The sequence below is a fragment of the Pagrus pagrus genome, assembly GCF_965226575.1.
Source record: "Pagrus pagrus genome assembly, chromosome: 8".
In the NCBI taxonomy this organism is placed as follows: domain Eukaryota; kingdom Metazoa; phylum Chordata; class Actinopteri; order Spariformes; family Sparidae; genus Pagrus; species Pagrus pagrus.
The window spans coordinates 33,224,177-33,246,428 of NC_140192.1; the positions used below are offsets into that span (position 1 = coordinate 33,224,177).

Below are 22,252 nucleotides of genomic sequence, written 5' to 3' on the forward strand. Positions count from 1 at the left end.
TTAGCACCCTGGTATAACTCGGATACCCGCAAATTGAAGCAAACATCACGGAAATTTGAAAGGAAATGGCGTTCCACCAACTTGGAAGAATCCCGCTTAGCCTGGAAAGATAGCCTTAAAACATATAGGAAGGCCCTCCGCAATGCCAGAGCAAGCTATTACTCGTCATTAATAGAGGAAAACAAAAACAACACCAGGTTTCTTTTCAGCACTGTAGCCAGGCTGACAGAAAGTCACAGCTCTACTGAACCATGTATTCCTACAACGCTCAGTGGTAATGACTTCATGAGCTTCTTCAATGATAAAATTTTAACTATTAGAGACAAAATCCATCATCGCTTGCCCTCAACTGGCACTATTGTATCTTTAAACACAGGAACCTCAGAAACAGTTCTAAATTCTGACTTATATTTAGACTGCTTCTCTCCCATTGACCTCCACCAACTAACTTCGATGGTTTCTTCATCTAGACCAACAACTGTCTCCTAGACCCCATCCCAACTAGGCTGCTGAAAGAAACTTTACCTTTAATTAGCACATCTTTACTAGAAATGATCAACCTGTCTCTATTAACAGGATACGTACCACAATCCTTTAAACTAGCTGTAATTAGACCGCTCCTTAAAAAGCCTAATCTTGATCCAGAAACTTTAGCCAACTATAGACCTATATCCAACCTCCCTTTCCTCTCCAAGATCCTTGAGAAAGCAGTCGCCAACCAGCTATGTGACTTTCTTCATAAAAATAGTTTATATGAGGATTTTCAATCAGGTTTTAGAGCACATCATAGCACAGAGACGGCGCTGGTGAAAGTTACAAATGACCTCCTAATCGCTTCTGACAAAGGACTTGTCTCTGTCCTGGTCTTACTAGATCTTAGTGCTGCATTTGATACCATTGATCATCACATTCTACTACAGAGACTGGAACACTTAATTGGCATTAAAGGACCCGCATTAAACTGGTTTAAGTCCTATTTATCGGATCGATTTCAGTTTGTACATGTTAATGATGAGTCATCCCTGTATACCAAGGTTAGTCATGGTGTTCCTCAAGGCTCCGTGCTTGGACCCATACTATTCACCTTATATATGCTCCCTCTAGGAAATATAATTCGGAAACACTCCATAAACTTTCATTGTTATGCAGATGATACACAGTTATACCTATCAATAAAGCCAAATGAAACTAATCAGCTTACTAAACTCCATGCATGTCTCAAGGACATCAAGACCTGGATGACCTGCAATTTTCTGCTGTTAAACTCAGATAAAACCGAAGTTATAGTACTTGGTCCTAAACACCTTAGAGATGCATTATCTAATGATATAGCGAGTTTGGATGGCACTAACTTGGCCTCCAGCACCACCGTCAGGAATCTGGGAGTTATCTTTGATCAAGATATGTCCTTCAACTCCCACATAAAACAAATTTCAAGGTCTGCATTTTTTCATCTACGTAACATTGCAAAAATCAGGCCCATCCTGTCTCAAAAAGACGCAGAAAAGCTAGTCCATGCATTTGTTACTTCCAGACTGGACTATTGTAATTCTCTATTATCAGGCTGCCCTAACAAGTCTCTAAAGAGTCTCCAGCTGGTCCAGAATGCTGCAGCACGTGTACTGACAGGAACTAAGAAAAGAGATCATATTACTCCTGTACTGGCCTCTCTGCACTGGCTCCCTGTAAAATCAAGAATAGAGTTTAAAATCCTTCTCCTCACTTACAAAGCTGTTAATGGTCAGGCACCATCATATCTCCAGGAGCTCATATTACCCTATCACCCAACTAGAGCATTACGCTCCCAGAACGCAGGATTACTTGTAGTTCCTAAAGTCTCCAAAAGTAGAATGGGAGCCAGAGCCTTCAGTTATCAAGCTCCTCTTCTGTGGAACCATCTTCCTGTTTTGGTCCGGGAGGCGGACACCCTCTCTACCTTTAAGAGTAGACTTAAGACCTTCCTCTTCGATAGAGCTTATAGTTAGGGCTGGTCCAGGACAGGCCCAGGCCTGTCCTGGACCAGCTCTTAGTTATGCTGCTATAGGCCTAGTCCGGGGGACAATGACACACTGAGCTTCTCTCTCCTCCCCTCTCCTCTCCTCTCCATCTGTATACATTATGCCTGTATACATGCCCCATCTCTGCATGTCACTGACTTGCTTCTTCCCCGGAGTCCTTGTGCTTTCTAGTCCTACAGGCTCCCTTGGATCCTGGCCGCGCCCGGGTCGTGGATCGTGGATGCGCCCACTGCTATGGCCCTGCCTGATCGTGGATGCGCCCACTGCTATGGCCCTGCCTGATCGTGGATGCGCCTACTGCTATGGCCCTGCCTGATCGTGGATGCACCTACTGCCATGACCCTGCCTGACACCCACCACTACTGTCGCTAATATTAGTCACATCTCTGTTACATACGTTCCACTACTATTATCGTACTGCATTGCTACATACCATCCTTGCCATTGATCATTACTACTGTTATCACTAGTAATCACATTTCCATGTGCATTTCATCATTATTGCTGTAATACATCTTTGTGTACTTTCACTCCTGTCAACCATCGCTTATAATTGAATACATTGTGATCTCGTTGATCTGCTCTGTACATGCGACATCTATTGCACGTCTGTCCGTCCTGGGAGAGGGATCCCTCCTCTGTGGCTCTCCCTGAGGTTTCTTCCGCATTTTTTCCCTGTTAAAAGGGCCTTTTTTGGGGCAAGTTTTTCCTCACTCGAATCGAGGGTCGAAGGACAGAGGGTGTCGTCTCTGTACAGATTGTAAAGCCCTCTGAGGCAAACTGTGATTTGTGAATTTGGGCTATACAAATAAAATTTGATTTGATTCATTTGTTCCATGAAGACAGAGAAAGAGTTCTGTTGCTGTTTCTTTTACTTTGTTTCTCACATAAGACACAAAATCAATGACAAACATTTGTAAGTTAACCACGCCCCCTGCAGGTAATCACTTCATTGAGAACTGCTGGGACCGCTGGAGAGGTGCGTTAGGTTTGTGCACCTGAACAGCTGCAACACACTCCCAGGACTTTTGTTGGGAGGGGTGGGGGAAGCACGCACTTTTATCAATGATCCACCGTCCTGGTCCCACTGAGGACTCGAGCAGCAGCGTTTTTTATACATACATAAAAAACACTTCTCCTCCTTCTCATTCTTCTTTTATAATTCTGGCAGCAGTGTCTGGCTCACTGCTGCCTCCCCTGGTTGACGACACTTCAATAAAATGAAAAGGCCGACTACGCGAGGCGTCTAAGTACGCGGTGTGTTGCGCACGGTGCAGATCAACTTCCGGTTGCACATCAGAAACTGCGACCGCACGCGTGTGTGAACGCGTGACAACATTTGTCAAACAGTGACAGACAGACGTGCGCACGCTGCTTCGTACGCACGCAGCTTCTTGTTACGCGTGAAATACAGTCTGCACGTAACGACGCACGCACGCACGCACGCACGCATAACAAAATTCTCATGCGTGGACACACCCGTTGCTGCGCATCTCTCTGGTTGTTTTGACATTGATATACCTTCATACTGGAAATGAACTACACACACACACACACACACACACACACACACACACACACACACACACACACACAAATCACTCTTGGGGCCCCCTGGTAGTCACACGGCTCCATAATATAAGTGGCAAAAATACAAGAATTTCATGCCTCGGCCTACAATGGGAAAATGGTTGAATCTGGTGGAATACAGTAAAAATGTCAAATATCACTACTTTTCTTCAAAATGAAATGCTGACATTAGATAATGCATGGTTTTATACTGTAATGGCAGTGAGATTAAAACATGTGGTTTGAATGGCAGTCAATGGGGCATTTTTGGCCACGAAGGTGTCCAGAGGGAGTATTTGACACTACATAAAAAATACTAATGCAATGACATCAATTTTGCTGCTAATCTTTGACATATCCAAGACTCTAATCACCACCAAAACCCCATCTCCCTACTATTTATTTTATGGAAAATAATTCATTTTTTGTGTTTTTTTGTAACAAAAAATGAAATAATTCAAATAAATAAACTGGCATTAAAGGGGTTAAAATCCTGAAAACTATTGAATGTTTGGTAGTTTTGAATAAGGGGGGAGTTGTTTAAGTGATTTATGAAAAAAAAAGTAGAAAAAAATATTGATGTATGATGATTTTATAGCAGTTTTTCTGAGCGTGTACATTTTTGCCACGAAGGTGTCATAAGGGTGCAAAATTTGAGATGGGCACAAGGGTTAAGAAGCTAAATGCTGTGAGGATAAAAAATAATGGTTGCCAAAAATTCTGTACATTTCTACATTGGAAAATTAATTTGAAAACTAAATGAACACATAAAAAAGAGGGAATTCTGTGAGGTCCAGAACTAAATACAAACATGAAATGATGACAGTACACTATTATTATTCATTTATTTAACTCTGTCTGCATAATAAATTGCTGATCAATCATCCTCAGTGACTGTAGTCTCAGCAGGTGCAGGGGCAGTTTTCTGACAACCAGGCATGCAGTGACCCCTGAAGGCATCGTGCCCTCAAACAATGTCTGAACATATGAGGAGTTTTATACATATTGCACGTTAGCTCTGAAAGGTCGATGCTGACATGTTTCACACAAAACTGGAAATGTGACAAAAATGTAACAACTACTGGGACATCTACAACAGCTACATAAAGGTAGCTACAATATTAGTTGTATGCTAGCCTTTTTTCAGATAAGATAAAAACTGTTTTTTTTTTTTTTTTCGGGATTTAGATGATTATTTCCATTTTGACTCTTGAAAACCCTGAAACAGATTAAAACTGCTCCTCGTTTCTTGAGCAGTCCGGTTGTGGACAGGCTGTGTGTTGTGTCCAGGCTGTGTGTTGACAGGCTGTGTGCTGTGTAGGCTGTGTGTCGTAGACAGGCTGTGGGTTGTGTCCAGGCTGTGTGTTGTGGACAGGCTGTGTGTTGACAGGCTGTGTGTTGTTGACAGGCTGTGTGCTGTGGACAGGCTGTTGTGTTGTGGACAGGCTGTGTGTTGTGGACAGGCTGTGTGTTGACAAGCTGTGTGTTGTGTCCAGGCTGTATGTGTTGACAGGCTGTGTGTTGTGGACAGGCTGTTGTGTTGTGGACAGGCTGTGTGCTGTGGACAGGCTGTGTGTTGTGGACAGGCTGTTGTGTTGTGGACAGGCTGTGTGTTGACAGGCTGTGTGCTGTGGACAGGCTGTGTGTTGTGGACAGGCTGTTGTGTTGTGGACAGGCTGTGTGTTGACAAGCTGTGTGTTGTGTCCAGGCTGTATGTGTTGACAGGCTGTGTGTTGTGGACAGGCTGTTGTGTTGTGGACAGGCTGTGTGTTGACAGGCTGTGTGCTGTGGACAAGCTGTGTGTTGTGGACAGGCTGTGTGTTGACAGGCTGTGTGTGTTGACAGGCTGTGTGCTGTGGACAGGCTGTGTGTTGTGGACAGGCTGTTGTGTTGTGGACAGGCTGTGTGTTGACAGGCTGTGTGTTGTATTGTGTCCAGGCTCTGATGATGTGACGGTGGAGGAGGGAGGGGCTGGGAGGCTGGCACGCACACTCACACAGAAGCCGCTACAGGGAAGATGGAGGACCGTGTGGCCGCGGCGGAGCGGATCTCCAGCCTGCAGCAACATCACTGCTAAAAGCAGGTGAGTTCGCCTCTGGTTTGGCTTAAATCCTGCTCACTGTCCCCCGACACCGAGCAGCAAAGCAGTGCCGAGTAGCGAGCGGGGCTGTGGTGTTGTTAAGCGGTGGGTGTATGTCGCCGCTCGGGCTGTTGGCTGTTTGAGGAGTGGCTACAGGAGGAGATAACGGCCCGTTTCAGAGGAAGTACCATGCCGGGATGTGACTGAGACAAACGCAGCAGCGGCTGGATGTACGAGGCTTTGTGCCGGGCTGAAGCGCGACCGCCCACCGGCTTCACATGAATGAAGCGGTCCACAGAGGCCTGCCTGTTGTTGGCAGGTGCACAGTCCCAGCAGGGCTAACCACAATGCTGTCACATCTCCGGCTTGCTTCAGTCTTTTTTATTATCAGTATCCTTCCTGTGTTTAGTTTCACCACCTCATGTGATGCTAAAGCCTCAGTCAGACACATGTTCTGCAGAGGCAGCGGGTCTATGGCCTTGTGTTGTTGACGCGTTGCCGCAGGTTAGATGTTTTGCAGTCTGTCTTTGTTGCAGCTCCTCTATCCAGTAGGGACAACCAGGTCCATCCAGTCCTTATAGAAGCCACAGTGGAAAACAACACAAGTCCTGCCGTTAAGTAACACTAAAATCAACTGAGTCATCCAATCTGCAGTCAAATAATTGTAAACATGTTTTTAAATTTTTTTTTTAAAGTATAGTTAATATTTATTTTCTATCAGTAAAATTAAGAATTAAACAGCAGGAGGGCGTGTCTCCGGCTGTGTTTAACTGACAGCAGCTGACAGGCTGAGCCCCAGCAGGGGAATGTGACAAATTAAAGGTGGAGCTGTTGCTTGTGAGACAACACACACAGCTGTTGAGGTGTGTCCCGCACGGCTGCTGCTAGTCAACTCTTTTTGGTGTAGGTCGGTGGCTAGGGTTGCCACCTTTCAGAAATGAAAATAAGGGACGCCCACCACGGCTCCTCGGGGCCATGACCACCACGGCCCGACTCCAGTGGGGCGGGGCGCCTGCAGCAGTGGTATGTCTTATTTTGTACTGGTGTTTATAGTAAAGGGGTGATCAAGAAAGCAATAAAGCTTGAAATTCTTTATTACCAATGAACACATTATTTTAAAAGGTGCAGCTAATTAAACCTTGAATGAAATCTGTTTGTGTGGAGTGTGCAACAATGAACTTTTAAAATATAAACTAAATAAACTGAGAACTTAATGTAACTTTATAAGTGCATAACTATAGGGACTCTCTTTGGGTTAATTAATTAAATCGAACAGTATTTGTCTGCTGCCTGTCTTATGACTTGAAAGGAAGTCAGGTCATCCAAACAGTTAAACCACACTAATAATAGAATATATGTAATGATCACTGAACACTGTATTCCTCAACAATATACATTTTGACACAGAATACACAGAAAGCTCTACAAACATTTTTAATCTAGGAAATGTATATATATTAAAGAATAAACGTTTTCTCTTAACAAATGTAGCCTATTTATTTATTTAGTTAGTTATTAACTGTTAATCCATTAGTATGATTTGTTCTTTAAATGGCCATATATAATATTTATTTTGGCTAATACTACTGTATATTAAATAAATGATCGTTTTTTCGACTTTAAAAACTCAACATCCTAAACAATCAATCACAATAGTTTACTAAAATAGGCTGTGCCCATGCACTGACATCTTCTGGCAAAAGCACAACCAGATAGGAAATCAATCATAACATAATGTCCCATACCGTATCAGTCTCAGGAGATGATTGGGGTATGAAGAACTGTGACACTGACACTTGGGTCTGTGTTATTTCGTGTCTGCAGTGTTGCTCTCCTGTTGCATGCTGTCTGATGTCAGACAGCCCACCGTGCGCCACTGAAAACCCTCGCTGACACATTTTACAATTTTCCTTTTAAACATCTGGACTGACGCTGTCCAGCCAAGGATGTGCCTCTTCCCACCCACGTCTGTACTTTTGCAAGCCTTTTCGCTTTTGAGGACGTGGTGGAGTATCAGGTGTAGTGGACATTTTAAAAAGGCGCGGGTTTTGTGAGCAGCGCCGGTGTGTGGTGTCTGTCGCTAGGCAACCATGACAGCACCACACGGGAGGACCGGAGCCGGGGCGGGGGGGGGGAATCCGGCATAGATCCCGCCATGACAATTTTGCTGGCCTTAGTATTCCCTGTGTTTTATTTTGATCATTTTTGTTAGATTTAGTGTTGATGTGTGTGTGACAGACATGTGTATTGGACATTTATGGAAATACGGAACAAATCGCGTCCCGTATTGGTTCAATACGGGACGCAACATTTAATTGCCAAATAAAGGACGATTCCGTATTTTACGGGATGGGTGGCAACCCTATTGGTGGCTTTTTGGTCAATTGAGGATGTAGAATTGGCTGCAAGTCTGTACAAGAAATCACTCTGATTGGCTGTACAGCTGAGTGAATAAGTACACAAGAAGAGAAATAGAAAAACAAACCCGTTGAGCCTGTCACTGTGGTGTTCATGAGTTCACTTATTTTTTGTCAAAAAATGCTGCTTTACCATTACAATGGTTTTTGGCCTAAATCTGCAGTCCAGAGTTTTCCTGTTTCCCTTTTTGAATCATAGACAGCACCACCTGGAGTCATGAAGAGTTCTCTCCTCTCACACAGGCTCATGTAGAGGAGAGTTGGTTGTCAATGGCAGTCTCTGTGGTGTGTTTAAGCTTAGCTTTGTGGCTGAGATACAGGCGACATGAGGCAGCTCAACAGTCAGCCTTCCTTGTCACTAGTTCTTTGGTGTTGGTTTGGTGTGTCAGGGCCCAGAGTTGTGGACTGACAGCGTGATGTTAGTGGTACTGAAGATTAAGAAGCACATCAGCAACTGAACGGACTAAAATGACATTCGCAGACTATTTAATTTTCTGCACCTGAGAAACTTATTAGCTGTTTAGCCTGCAGTCTGATGTTAGCAGTGCACTTTTGTTCTGTTTCTCATTCAACAAGCAACGTAGGACAAGACTGAATTTGAATGTTTTACTGTATTTAGAGAGGAAGTAGACTTTAGCAGGTAAATGGATGTAGGTTGTTGTTGTTGAAAGGCTGTCACAAAACACGGTGGTGCAACAGAGTAAATCATATTCTGTAGAAGTGAGGGAACTTACAGACCCCAGCATACATCACATCATCATCATCTTTATACTTTTCAGTGAACAGTGATGGGCATTATCATCATGTATCATGCTTTTTTTCTTAAAGGAGAGCACAGGACAAAGTAGAGCAGATGTATGCTGTAGCAGAAAAATACACTTAATTCAAACTGTGCTCGTGAGACTGGTCGTGGTAACAGCTTTAATATAAAGCTCTGTTTCAGTTTTCAATGAGGCCTACAGTTCTTTACAGTTTTGAGACTAGCACTCACACAACTATGTTTCAGGAAGTTCCTTTCCATTCCTTCCAATATGATGTCTTCATGAAGTGGCAAACCAGCGACACACACCCAACAAATGGAGAACACACCACCAGAGAGGCACGTTCTTTTAAATGGTACAAATTGTGAGACAACAAGATTACTGGATCCAGAAATATCCAGGGCTCCAGGAGCTCCTACTGCTTTCATCTCAGTGTGCCTCTGACCAGTGGCGGTCCTAGCTTGCATGACGCCCTGGGCGAACCTCAACTTCAGCGCCCCCCCCCCAATTCATGATGTGATTGACTTTAGCCTACTGATTAGTTGTGCACTATTAGATGATCATTTCTCATTTTGGTTTGCACTAACTGGGCAATTTTCATACTTGTATTTATTATTTATTAATAACAATACACTGCCCACACTGTTTATAATTAAACTGTTTGTATTTGTGCATATTATGTTTATACGATTCTATTTCTGCTCTAGCTCTTCTTACTTTTTTATTATATTGTTTATTTTTTACTATTATTATTGCTTATTGTTATATTGAACTATCCTTTGGCTGCTGTGACGCACAAATTTCTTAAAGGAGTTCTGATTCTGATTCTGAATCCCCTGCTTCACCGCTCCCCTGCACCAGTAGGGAGAGCTGAGGTCCAGAGCTGAACCTATCCCCAGCCCCCCTCCCCCTTCTTCCTCAACCTCTGTGAGACTTTCTCAGCAGCAGCAGACGCACCTTTACAAAACAGAGGGCGCCCAGCCACCCACTCCCCACACGGCAACATGACATAATTGACTTGAGGTGTTAATGAGCAATACAAAATCTTAATTTAAAGACGCTGAGCAGGTAACCAGTCAGATGACTTGTGCTCCTCACACAAGGCACTCAGTCACACTGAATCTTCTTTTTCTGCTTGCAAGCTGTTGACTGGCCTCACAGTTGAGCCAAAAAACTAAGAATCTATTAATTGCATCATTGAGTGCACAATACCTTGGCAGGCCTGCTACCCGTCTAAACTGAACTCTTCCGAATGGCAAACTTTTCTCTGCTGGAGTGAATGGAGCTGTGCAGTTTGACTACTTATGTGTTTTTGGGCCTCAGCCGAGCCAGTTGAAAGCATGCGAGTCCAAGTGTTGTGCTGACTAAGCCAGCTGACTTGACCTGCTCGTCCCTTGTGTGCAGTGGGCAAGTCTCAAAAACTTACCAAAACCGTGACGACCTGCAGAGCCTCAGCACTCAATACAAGATGCACAATGTTGTCAGTTTTGGCATGTGCAACCTCGTGCTGGGGACTCGAGCATAATAAAGGACCATCAGCTAATTTTTGCTCAGGGGCCTCCCATCAAGTTAATCCTCCCACGATCCATACAGTGGTAGTTGTAATATGTAATGATATATCTCTTCTGATTCCATACTTTGGACCAGTTGCTAGAGCGTGGCGTTTATATTTCCAAAAACAATAGGAAGAATCTTCCCTGAGTTAGGAATAATGAGTCCTTCTGAGGTCATCATTGTTGCAGTTTGCTGCTTTTGTTGGATTATTTTTCTGTCCATCTATTGGTCAACAACAAGTGCAGAGCTCCACTGCTGCCTACCAGCTTTAGTTTGAGCCTGTTTCTTCTCTGGCCCTTTGTTTCTGTGGCAGCCTGCAGTCAGCTCCCTGCTCACACACAATGAGGATAAAATAAGTGGGCATCTTGGCAGACCTGGAAACAGAACCCTTTGCTACTGGTAAATAGCATCTCTATTTGTTCGAGATGTTTCTGCTGGTGTGTGTGTCAGTGACCAGAGACTAGATTTCCTCTGAGAGGCCATCAGTGATGGGCTGAATTAGGGCTGGGCGATATGGCCTTTTACTAACATCCCGATATCTTTAGGCCATGTCACGATACACGATATATATCTCGATATTTTGCCTTAGCCTCGAATTAACACTTTGATGCATACAATCATGGCAGTATGATGATTCTACGTGTCTACATTAAAACATTCTTGTTCATACTGCATTAATATATGCTGATTTTAAACATTCATGCCAAACGGGTGAAATCGCAACTAAACAAATTTATCAAAACTGTATTTATTAAACAGTTACTAAGCAGTGGCACAAACATCATGTAATTTCAAAACAAATAAAGTGCCTTTTATGCATGATGTTACTAATATGACGTATCAAAATAACACTAAATTAAAGTGTACATTTTGTGCATAATGCCACTAGGATATTTTAAAAGAAAAATATGCACTTTTGTGCAGGGTGTTACTGAGATGACATTTCAGAACAACACTAAATTAAAGTGCACTTTTTGTTCATAATGCCAGTACAATATTTAAACAAATAAATAAAATAAAGTGCCTTTTTGTGCATGATGTCACTAATAACATTTCAAACAACACTAAATAAAAGTGCACATTTTGTGCATAATGCCACTAGGATATTTTAAAAGAAATACATGCACTTTTGTGCAGGATGTCACGCAGGTTATTTCAATAGAATAAAAATGAGCTGCATAATAGGAAATCAAATGGTGAAAATGAAAAGTTCACAGCTTTAGTTTTGGTTTCTTCTGTATGAAATGTATGGCATAAATAAGAAGTTAAAAAAATATACAGTTGCATTTTGTGCATGGTGTGTTGTGCCCATGGATCTATAATATAACCTGGATATGACGACGCCTCTCAGCAGGCACGCCGATTTTTTCCAGTGGCCACTCGCGGTATTGCAACAAAAAATCCCATGGGGCCCAGAAAGCATTTTTCCCATAAGCCGTAATAGTAAAAGAGAAGCCTGTAAAACTGTTCTCAGGACACCTCCAGCTGTCACCACTGTTAATTGCTAATCTTTGTATTCCATTTTTTTAAGTCATGGACTTTTAAACCGTCAAAAAGTTTTGTAAAGGCCAGAAAAGCCCCCCCAAAGTCTCATTTTCAATGGTGACGTCACAGCTGTGTGCGTGAACTCCCAAGCGCGGTCGTGCTGTGTCTCGGGAGCGAGGATGCCTGTTGGCTTAATGACAGCTCTGAACGGGGCTAAACGTGGTGGGAAAAGTGAATTAAACGACTCCAGGGTGAGTCTTTTTCGAGACAGAGTTGTGATACAAGTTTCATATTTTAATGCCATGTATTTTTAAATGCAATTTTAAAGGTATTTTGGCGTTAAATCACCCGCTTAATGACCGCATGTTCACTTACTGCCGTCCACTGCTGTGGAAAAGTCAAAAAGTTATTTACCATGCATGTGATAGTGTCGGTGATGATGACTGTTTAATATCCTTTTCATCCTGTCATAACGACCTTTTATTACGGTTTGAACCGTCTCAGTCTGATGGCCTGGAGTCATGCAGTCTGCAGCAGAGCATACTGATGATGATGCAAGTATAAACGACAACGCAATAAATAATAAAGCTGAATAAAATAGAAAAAAAAGATAAAATGAATTAAGAAATGCACATTTTAGTTACGTAATGTCAAAGCATTCTCTATTTAAAGAAAGTAAAAAACAACAGTCAACATGCAGTCACATGTTATACTCTCACTTAGCTCTTACAAACTATTTTTCTCAGGTTTGCAGACTGTAATCACAAATTAAACAATTTTTACTTGGGACAGATTTGTTTGAGCCTTGGAAATATTTTACAATTATTTTTTTTATACATATATGAACAATCAACTTAATGCACATGAATAATGGCACTTGCACTTCGGTAGATATTTGCACTTTATTGGATTCGCACACAACATTGTTTACACATCACACCAGCTCCACCTGAAAGGGAGAGTCAGGATCCTGAATAGAGGGAGACTGGACATGCTGTATCACTTTGTTAGTATTTGGTGGAACATGTGCCATCATTACTGTGTCTCACATGTGTAGAATATAGTGCCATAGGTGTGTGCATTTAGTTGAGTCACTGTGTTCAGTATGAAACACTAAACAGACAGTCGCTCTGGCCACAGGCTCAGCTCTCTCGTCTCGGTGAAAAAAAAAAAGCTCCCATCTCTGTGGCACCGTGAGTCCACGACACGTTACGCGCCCCGTAACATGTAATCTGTTGTTTATGACAGATCGGACTACACAAATACACACAACATAACATGTATATGATAATCCATCGATCCACCGATTGACTTCGCTGAAAACAAATGCATACGACCGGGAGGAGGGTTAGGAAAACAGCGGAGAACAACGTTTTATCCTTACTTAAAAAAAATGAAACAACACAAATTTACCATGTATAGTCTATAACCATGACTTTGAGAACATCATCGGTTGATGTGCGCTATAAATCCATCATTTGATTGTGTAGATTTGTCGTTACCAGTCAAACTCATCCACAAGCACTCATGAGCGCGCAGCGCTTGTCCAGAACGCAATTTGCTCGTTCTCATTGCCCCAGGGCATGATGGGAGGCCCCAGAGCATCATGGGGGGTGACTCAACTGCGCATGCTCTATGGGCCCCATAACGCGGAAGTAAACCCGGAAGTCAGAAACTTTTTCGGCGTATGCGCCAGGCGAGCAACTCCGTTGAAATCAACGGCGGCCATTTTCCGGTCCTGTATCCACTAATAATACATCCATGGTTGTGCCTTTGTGACAACAACCACTGAGCGCCAGGTTGTTCATAGGTTTTGTGCTAAAAACACAAGTCTATCAACGGCATCCGGTTTGAGAGATGCTCGATAGCATGAAACTATATTCCCACTGGTGCTAAATACCCGTTCCGAAGGGGAACTGGTGGCGGGAACACACAGATACTTTTTTGCCACATTTTTCAGGTTCAGGAACATTTCCTGATGATCGTTCCACCATTGCAGGGGATTTGCTTCACTGTCAACACTAATCGACTGCAGGTAGGCAGACAACTCTTTTTCCATACGCTTTCTTTGTGATAGTTGTGGCAGAGGATGTTGCTGCCACTTTAAAGAAGCTTCCAAGGGTTTTCTTCTTTAGTGGCTCTGTTGGTTGTGAAGCAGCCAACTCACCTGTGACCTGGTCAGACTCGGACAGCATTGCCTCCATCTCCGTCATGGCTCTGTTCTTGATGTCCTCCACCTTTTCTTTTGTGCAGTATGTTGTCTTGAACCTGGGATCCACTAAGCCTGTCATGTCCAGCAGGTCGTCAGTGGAAGGATCAGAATACTTCTCCCTCAGGTAATCCAGGATGGAGGCTTTGATAGATTGGGTCAGTGGAGAGTCATCCTCCTGATGTGCCAAGAGGCTGGTCTGGAAGAGATGAAGCACAGGCTTGACATAGGACACTGTGACATAGCTCTCACCGTATAGAGCATCAGTGAATTCCAGCAGGGGTTTGAGAGCCTTGTGCACTGACTCGAGGACTTCCAGGAGTTGCCAGGTGAGAACAAGATGCAGGGTTTTCTTTCTCAAGACTTGAGAAATAGCTTGCTCCTGCTCCAGCACCCGCTCAATCATCTTCTCTCTGGATCCCCACCTGGTTAGAGACTCACTGATCAGCTGGTGTTCAGGGAGATTCAGCTCTTGCTGCGCTGTGGCCAGGTCTCCCCTCCTCTTCCAACTAAAAGAGAAGCTGCTGACCACCTTCTTGCACACAGCAACAGCACGGTCAATACGGGCGTCTTTCATGCTTCTCTCTGAGAATGAAAACAAACATTTAAAATGTTACAGTAATTGTGAAGACACCAAAACTAATTTTGGTAATTATTTTTATATAGTAATGTGTAAAAGTGAAGATGCTTACAAAAAATATAAGTTTCAAAATATAAAAAAAATCACTATAAAGAGCAGTCTACTGACACTAATGCAGAAAAAGAATGTATTAAAACAATTTATATAAAAACTCTTGGGCACCTAAGCCAAGATGCACAGTAATGTACTTTTTTGAAAAATGCATCACACGCACGCACGCACGCACGCACGCACACACACACACACACACACACACACACACGCACTAACTCACTCACTGACTTACTCACTGAGTCACACACACTCACACACAGACTCACTCACTGACTCATACACACACTCACACACACAGACTCACTCACTGAATCATACACACACTCACACACACAGACTCACTCACTGAATCATACACACGCTCATACACACAGACTCACTCACTGAATCATACACACACTCACACACACAGACTCACTCACTGACTCATACACACGCTCACACACAGACTCACTCACTGAATCATACACACACTCACACACACACACAGACTCACTCACTGACTCATACACACGCTCACACACAGACTCACTCACTGACTCATACACTCGCTCACACACAGACTCACTCACTGAATCATACACACACTCACACACACACACAGACTCACTCACTGACTCATACACTCGCTCACACACAGACTCACTCACACAATCATACACACGCTCACACACAGAGACTCACTCACTGACTCATACACACGCTCACACACACAGACTCACTCACTGAATCATACACACGCTCACACACACACACACACACACACACAGACTCACTCACTGAGTCATACACACAGACTCACTCACTGACTCTCACACATGCTCACACACAGACTCATTCACTGAGTCATACACACGCTCACACACAGACTCACTCACTGACTCTCACACATGCTCACACACACAGACACACTGACTCACAGACACACATACACACACTTTAATTGCAGAGATAGGTAGAGCTTTCTCTGCAAAATATTTGTGACTAGGTAGATTATATCTTGGGTCAAGTGTGTTGATGAGCTTTCTGAATCGGGGCTTTTCAACCACACTCACTGGGGCCATGTCTTTCGCTATGTGGTGGGTTACTGCCGACGTTATCTCCTGTTTTTTACTATTTTTGTCGTATGGTGTTGTTCTGGAAAAAGAAGACGCCAGACTCAATTGTGTCAGTGCTGGTTGCTTCGGCACTTTCTTTAACATGGCACCGGCCGGAGATGTGCTCGTGCGGAGTTTCAAGCACTCTTTCGTTTTCTAGCGGGTGGGTTCTCAAATGGTGATATTTTGTGGCGACGCTTTTGCGGCATACTTATTACGGTTATTTGTTCAACGTCCTCCCTCTTGTACCCAAACCACCGCCAGACGATGGATCCTGCGTTGTTTTTCTTGGGAATTAATTCTCCCTCCTCCATTTGTCATAGCACCTGCTGCTGCCGCTACCTGAGATCTTGCGATCTTGCACGCACAACAGAATGTGATGTACGTAACTAGGTGCGCTTGTTTTATCTCTCTGTGCGGAGAGATGAGATAGAGTGAGAAAAACCTGTAGTTCAATGCCTGCGACAAAAAGCAACTGCGTGACAATTGAATGTATACTCGAATATTCATGATAAAGGTCATTTTCTACATCCCACAGAGAACAAGCCGCGATACATCAAGTATATTCGATATATTGCCCAGCCCTAGGCTGAATCCATATGGTTGTGTTAATTTCTGTTAATTTCTTCTCTAAAAGCACACTCATCGTCAGCTATGAAGTAGTGTAGAGGTGTTCAAAGTTCAAATCTCTGCAGTATCTCATTCCTAAACCATATTAAATGACATATGACCATTCCCAAGGAAACTGGAAAAAGAAAGTGGTGTATGTATATTAAATACGTGACATACAAAGTTATGTACGTTACATAGTTCATGTACTGAAATGGTTGCAGTTTGGTTCCATTTAGGCAACACAACTATTTGCTTAGATTTAGGAAAAGATTGTGTTTTGTTTTAGAAAGAAGTCACATTATGTTTTGTACGTAACATAAGTTACACAAGACAATTTCCATAACTTCTCTACATTATGTTTGTGGTGTTATGTGCATTATTCAGATTCAAGATTCAAAGATTTATTTGTCACATGCAATTGTACAAGTACAGACGCAGTGAAATGAAATTGCAACCACCATCTGTTTACTGTGCAAAAAAATAGTGCAACCAGAATGTTGACACTGCTATTATAAAAGGACTTGAAACACCGATGGTTTCACATAACGGAGGAACAATGAACAATCAGACACACAGTCTTGAGTTTCATGACTGGCATGCATCAGCTCCCCAGAGCAAGCTGCAGTCCCTTTATAATTTGCGGCACCTGTGTACAACTCCTCCCACTTCTGTGATCAGGCAAAATCAATCAATGTAAGAACAAACAAACTCAACACCCCCACTTGTTCCTAGATTGATGGTACAGTTCTTGACAAACATTTGTCCTTTTTTTTCTTTCCTTCATTCACGAAAAACAAAGTGCACAAATTTGTCCATTCTGAGCTTAGTTACAGACTTTGTTAAAATATCTGCCACCATGTCTTCTGTAGGACAATATTCAATAGTTTTTTTTCCATCACCAAGTGCAGATCGAACAAAGTGATATCTACCATTAATATGTTTACTCCTTTGACGACATACAGGATTCTTTGACAAAGCAATTGTGCCTTGATTGTCCTCATAAATTGTCACTGGTGCATATTCACATTGATTGTCCATTCCATTCAACAAATTCACAAGATACAGGCTTTCCTGTGTAGTAGCTGCTAAAGCCATGTATTCTGCTTCACATGTGGATAAAGCAACAGTGGGTTGTTTCCTAGACACCAGGAAATAATGGGTCCAGTCTAGGGCTGCCACTAACGACTAGTCGACTAGTCGTTATAGTAGTCGATGACTAGTCGACTATCAAAGTAGTCAGATTATGAATTGCACAAAAAACAATGGCTCTTATTAAGTTGGGGAAAATGAGATGTCTCACTCTGAGCTATTTCAATTGGCTATGGTGAAACACTGTTTAGCGTGGCATTGCATGCCGTGGGATACACACACGATGACGTCATTACCGACTAGTCGACGACTAAATTAGTCATTGACTAATTTAGTAGTCGACTATTTGTCGACTAGTCGTTGCACCCCTATATTTCATTAAAGGTTTAATGAACTATCATCTTAATTGTCTTCATTTTTAGTAAGTAACACTTCAAGCTGAAAGCTAATGATTGTTATATAAGAGCAGCTGCATGCTGGTGCGATAAACTGTATGTTATACATTCAATTTACGTATGATCCGATTAGTCGACTAATCGAAAAAAATAGTCGGTGATTAGTCGACTATCAAAATAATCGTTTGTGGCAGCCCTAGTCCAGTCTCAGATAAACTAAAACAGAAACCAGTCACACTTCGTCTGTCATTCTGGTCTGCTGCCCAGTCTGCATCACTTTACGCCACAAGTTTGAGATTTACATCACTTTTCTTGTAACACAATTCCACGTCATTACATAGATTAAACTTCCAACCCTTTCACGATACATCTTTGGATCAACAAGTTCACCTTCATTGTCAAGTTTCAGTTTGCTTTCACATGGGGTTGACCTTGATTTGACCTTACCTTTTCTGGCTCGTTCTTATTTCACCTTCCCTCTGTGTGAAATCAATCCCGAGGAAATATTAAATTTTACCACGATCTTTGATTTTGAATTTGGCTCCCACCATTTCCTTCACACTTTTGAGTGTTTGACTGTCTCTCACTGCAATAATAAGGTCATCAACCCAGATAATCATTAATACCCTTTTATTTTCAGTTTGTCTACTGTAAACACAAGAATCAGCTGGATTCTGAACAAAACTATGTTCAACAAGAAAATCGTGGAGCACTTTATTCCAATTCCATCCCGATTGTTTCAGACCATACAGTGATCTGTTAAGCTTACAGACTAATTTTTCACCTGTCTCTGACTAAACTTCAAATCCTTCCGGCTGTTCCATGTATACTTCACAATCGATGCTGTTTTGACATCCATCTGCTGTAACTCTAAATCATACTGAGGTGCAAGCTGCATTAGGCTACGCACAGATGTCATATAAGCAGTTGGAGAAAATGTCTCATAATCAGTGCCAGCAACTTGACTATAACCTTTTGCTACATATCTGGCTTTGTATATTGTCTCAACAGGATTGTCTTTGACAGTGTAAACCCACATGTTTACCTTCAGGTAATGTTGTCAGGGTAAAGGTATTATTCTCTTTCAGAGAGTCAACTTCCTCTTTCACAGTTCTGATTTTGGTGAGCTCATAGCCTCCTTCAGTCTATAACTCTATAGCAATAGTCAATACTTGTTAGTGCCTGATCATCACATTTTACCTCACACTTATAGTCCCGATAATACTGAGGGGGTCTTTCTCTCTTTGGGTAGCGTGTACTGTGACTACTTTCACCTATTTATTTTAATCCCACAAGGGGAAATTATTACACACACACACACACACACACACACACACACACACACACACACACACACACACACACACACACACACACACACACACACACACTTACTTAGGGGTCGGTGCCTTGCTCAGGGGCACCTTGGCAATGCCCAGGATGTGAACTAGTATTCTCCATTACTAGTCCACATCATACTTTTTTGGTCCGAGTGGGACTTGAACCAGCCACCTTTGAGTCCCCAAGCCGAGTCCCCAAGCCAAGTCCCTACGGACTGAGCTATTGCCACCCCCAAATGCTGGTATTTGTGTCACATGTCTCTGCTTTTATCCCCTGTGGAAATGTTTTTGTCATGTCAGGTTTTGGTAGCTGGGTCTCAACTCTCTTCTCATGCAAAATGTACTCATTGTCATTCTCATCTGTCTGAGTGTAACATTCAATGGCACTCTTTGTGATAAACTTTACCAACCTATTTTTAAGTACTTTTCCTGGGTCCTGATAGAAGACAAGATAGGTATATACCATAAGGTGCAACATCAGCAATGAACTTCTCTGTACCTTTAACTGTATTTATTTATTTGTTTATTTCGGGCATGTCAGTTAGATCAATCATCACACATCATCTTAGTTTAAATCATACAATACACATGACCGAAAGGGAAAGCGGGAGAAGCAAAAGCTTATCTAGTCCCGCCCCCGTTACCTACAGAGTACATTAGTTTTCAACAGATTGTTTTTCTTTTGACATTTTGACATAACATGTTTCAACAGCAGGTAGCAATCAGAGCTGCAGTCTAGCTCTAGACAGTCAAACAGACTACGTGTGTGTCTGCACATGTGTCCATATTAGTCCGTCATGAGTGACAACAGTCTCAACTTGTTGCCTGGCATGTCACAAAGTCACAAAGTGGTCCAATCGACAGAGATCACTTCAGTGGTTTGATTATTAACTGGGATGGTGTGAGAGCCTGTATCTTCCGTTTTTTTGTTTTTTTTTCTTTATTCATCCATCTCTTCTGCAGCTTTCGCCGCGCATATCTTCGCCATGTCCTCTCGATTTGTAGCTACATCCTCTCGCATCCTTGCCACGTACTCACGAATTGCGGAGATGTCAGAGCGCATCCCAACCACAGCACTCCGAGCTGTGGCATTGTCCGCCCTCACACTGGTCTGTTCAGCGGCGATCTTACTCAGTTCCCGATATTGCAGGAACATTCCACATCCCAAGGAGAGCATTCCAATTGTCATGAATGTGAATATGTACACATCCTCAACATCCTCCATATCCAGTGCGGCAAGGCACACGACTCTCCACTTTTCCCATCCATCCTTGATGTAGCCGGCCATGAAGGTCCCGTCCGGGCATGTAGGTTCACCAGAAACCGCTCGCCTTGTTGAGAACAGTCTGTCAATCGTATTCAGTGACCAGCTTAGCAACTCCATCATGGACCAAGTGATTCTCCTTAGTGTCTCGATTTACAGGAGTCGGTTGAGTTCTTCACACAAGTTGACATTTGTGCTATCCAATGTCAGCTATGTTTGGGTACAATTGGTCATCAATCAATTGTAATCAATTGGTACAATTGATTGTGTCCCTCCTCTCTGTTTAGGAATAGTATTTGTAAGTTGCGAGGGAGGCTTTTATTGGCAGCCTTGTACATCATCTGTACTGTGCGCTATTTTATTAAATCATATAATTTGAGTATTTTTGATTTGATAAATAGTTGATTTGTATGTTCCCTGTAATTGGCATAATGTAGAATTCTCAAAGCTCTTTTTTGGAGTATTAGCAGGGGATGTGTGTTGCCTTTATAAGGGTGTCCCCAAACCTCTGTACAGTATTGTAGGTGTGGAGAGACTAGTGCGCAATACAACAGATGAAGTACTTTCTGATTTAGTATTTTTTGTGCCTTCCAAAGTATGGACACACTCCTGGCCAGCTTACTTTTTAAATGTCTTATGTATGGCTTCCAACTTAACCTGTCATCGATAATCACTCCCAGCACTTTGTTCTCACTAACCCTTTCAATATTCACTCCATTAACTTGAATGTTGATACTGTTCATGTAGCCTTTTTTCCCATACAGCATGTATTTAGTTTTCTCTAGATTTAGTGATAGTTTATTTATATTAAACCACTCATGAAGCTTGGCCATTTCATTATTAACTGTTTCCACTAATTGGTTCAAGTCATCCCCAGAACAGAAAATATTAGTATCATCTGCGAATAATATTAATTTCAGAATATTGGATATTTTGCATATGTCATTGATATATAGTATAAACAGTTTTGGACCCAGAACTGACCCCTGTGGGACCCCCCAAACTATGTCCAAGCAAGTAGATGTGTTGTCACCCATTTTAACATATTGGGATCTCTTGTGTAGGTAGCTCTTGACCCATTCCAGTACTATACCTCTAATACCATATCTCTCCAGTTTAGCTAACAGAATATCATGGTTAATGGTGTCAAATGCTTTTTTCAGATCTATGAAAATTCCTATTGAATGTAGTTTTTGGTCAATAGCATCAGTAATGATTTCCACAGACTCAGTAAAGGCTAGAGCAGTCGAGTGGTTTCTTCTGAATCCATATTGGCTATCGTATAGCAGATTATGTTTGTTGATGAAGTTGTCTAGCCTATTGTTAAATAGTTTCTCTAGAATTTTTGAGAGTTGTGGCTAGAGCTGCCACAAACGATTATTTTGATAGTCGACTAATCACCGACTATTTTTTCGATTAGTCGACTAATCGGATCATACGTAAATTGAATGTATAACATACAGTTTATCGCACCAGCATGCAGCTGCTCTTATATAACAATCATTAGCTTTCAGCTTATAGTGTTTAAGGTATATGCTAACTACTAGTGACATAGGCCTTAATAAACTCTCCCATGACATTCTCATGCACCTGTACATCAGAAACAATAGGAGTGATAGGTACAGTAGGATATGCAATAATTAACTACTGCATACATCTTGACAGCTC

At 42.3% G+C, this 22,252-nt stretch overlaps 1 protein-coding gene across 5 annotated transcripts in view; it reads left to right on the forward strand.

Annotated features, from left to right (window-relative positions):
* The first annotated feature begins 5,529 nt into the window (after positions 1 to 5,529).
* The window catches only part of apba1a (amyloid beta (A4) precursor protein-binding, family A, member 1a), a 155,015-nt gene continuing 138,292 nt past the window's right edge, over positions 5,530 to 22,252 (forward strand). For 2 of the 5 annotated variants that reach the window (XR_014623110.1, XR_014623111.1), the window contains exon 1: positions 5,530 to 5,670. The gene's annotated coding sequence lies outside the window, so the exon portion shown is untranslated. The remainder of the gene's footprint in view (positions 5,671 to 22,252) is intronic. The other 3 variants (XM_084359611.1, XM_084359610.1, XM_084359609.1) reach the window with 3 other exon arrangements.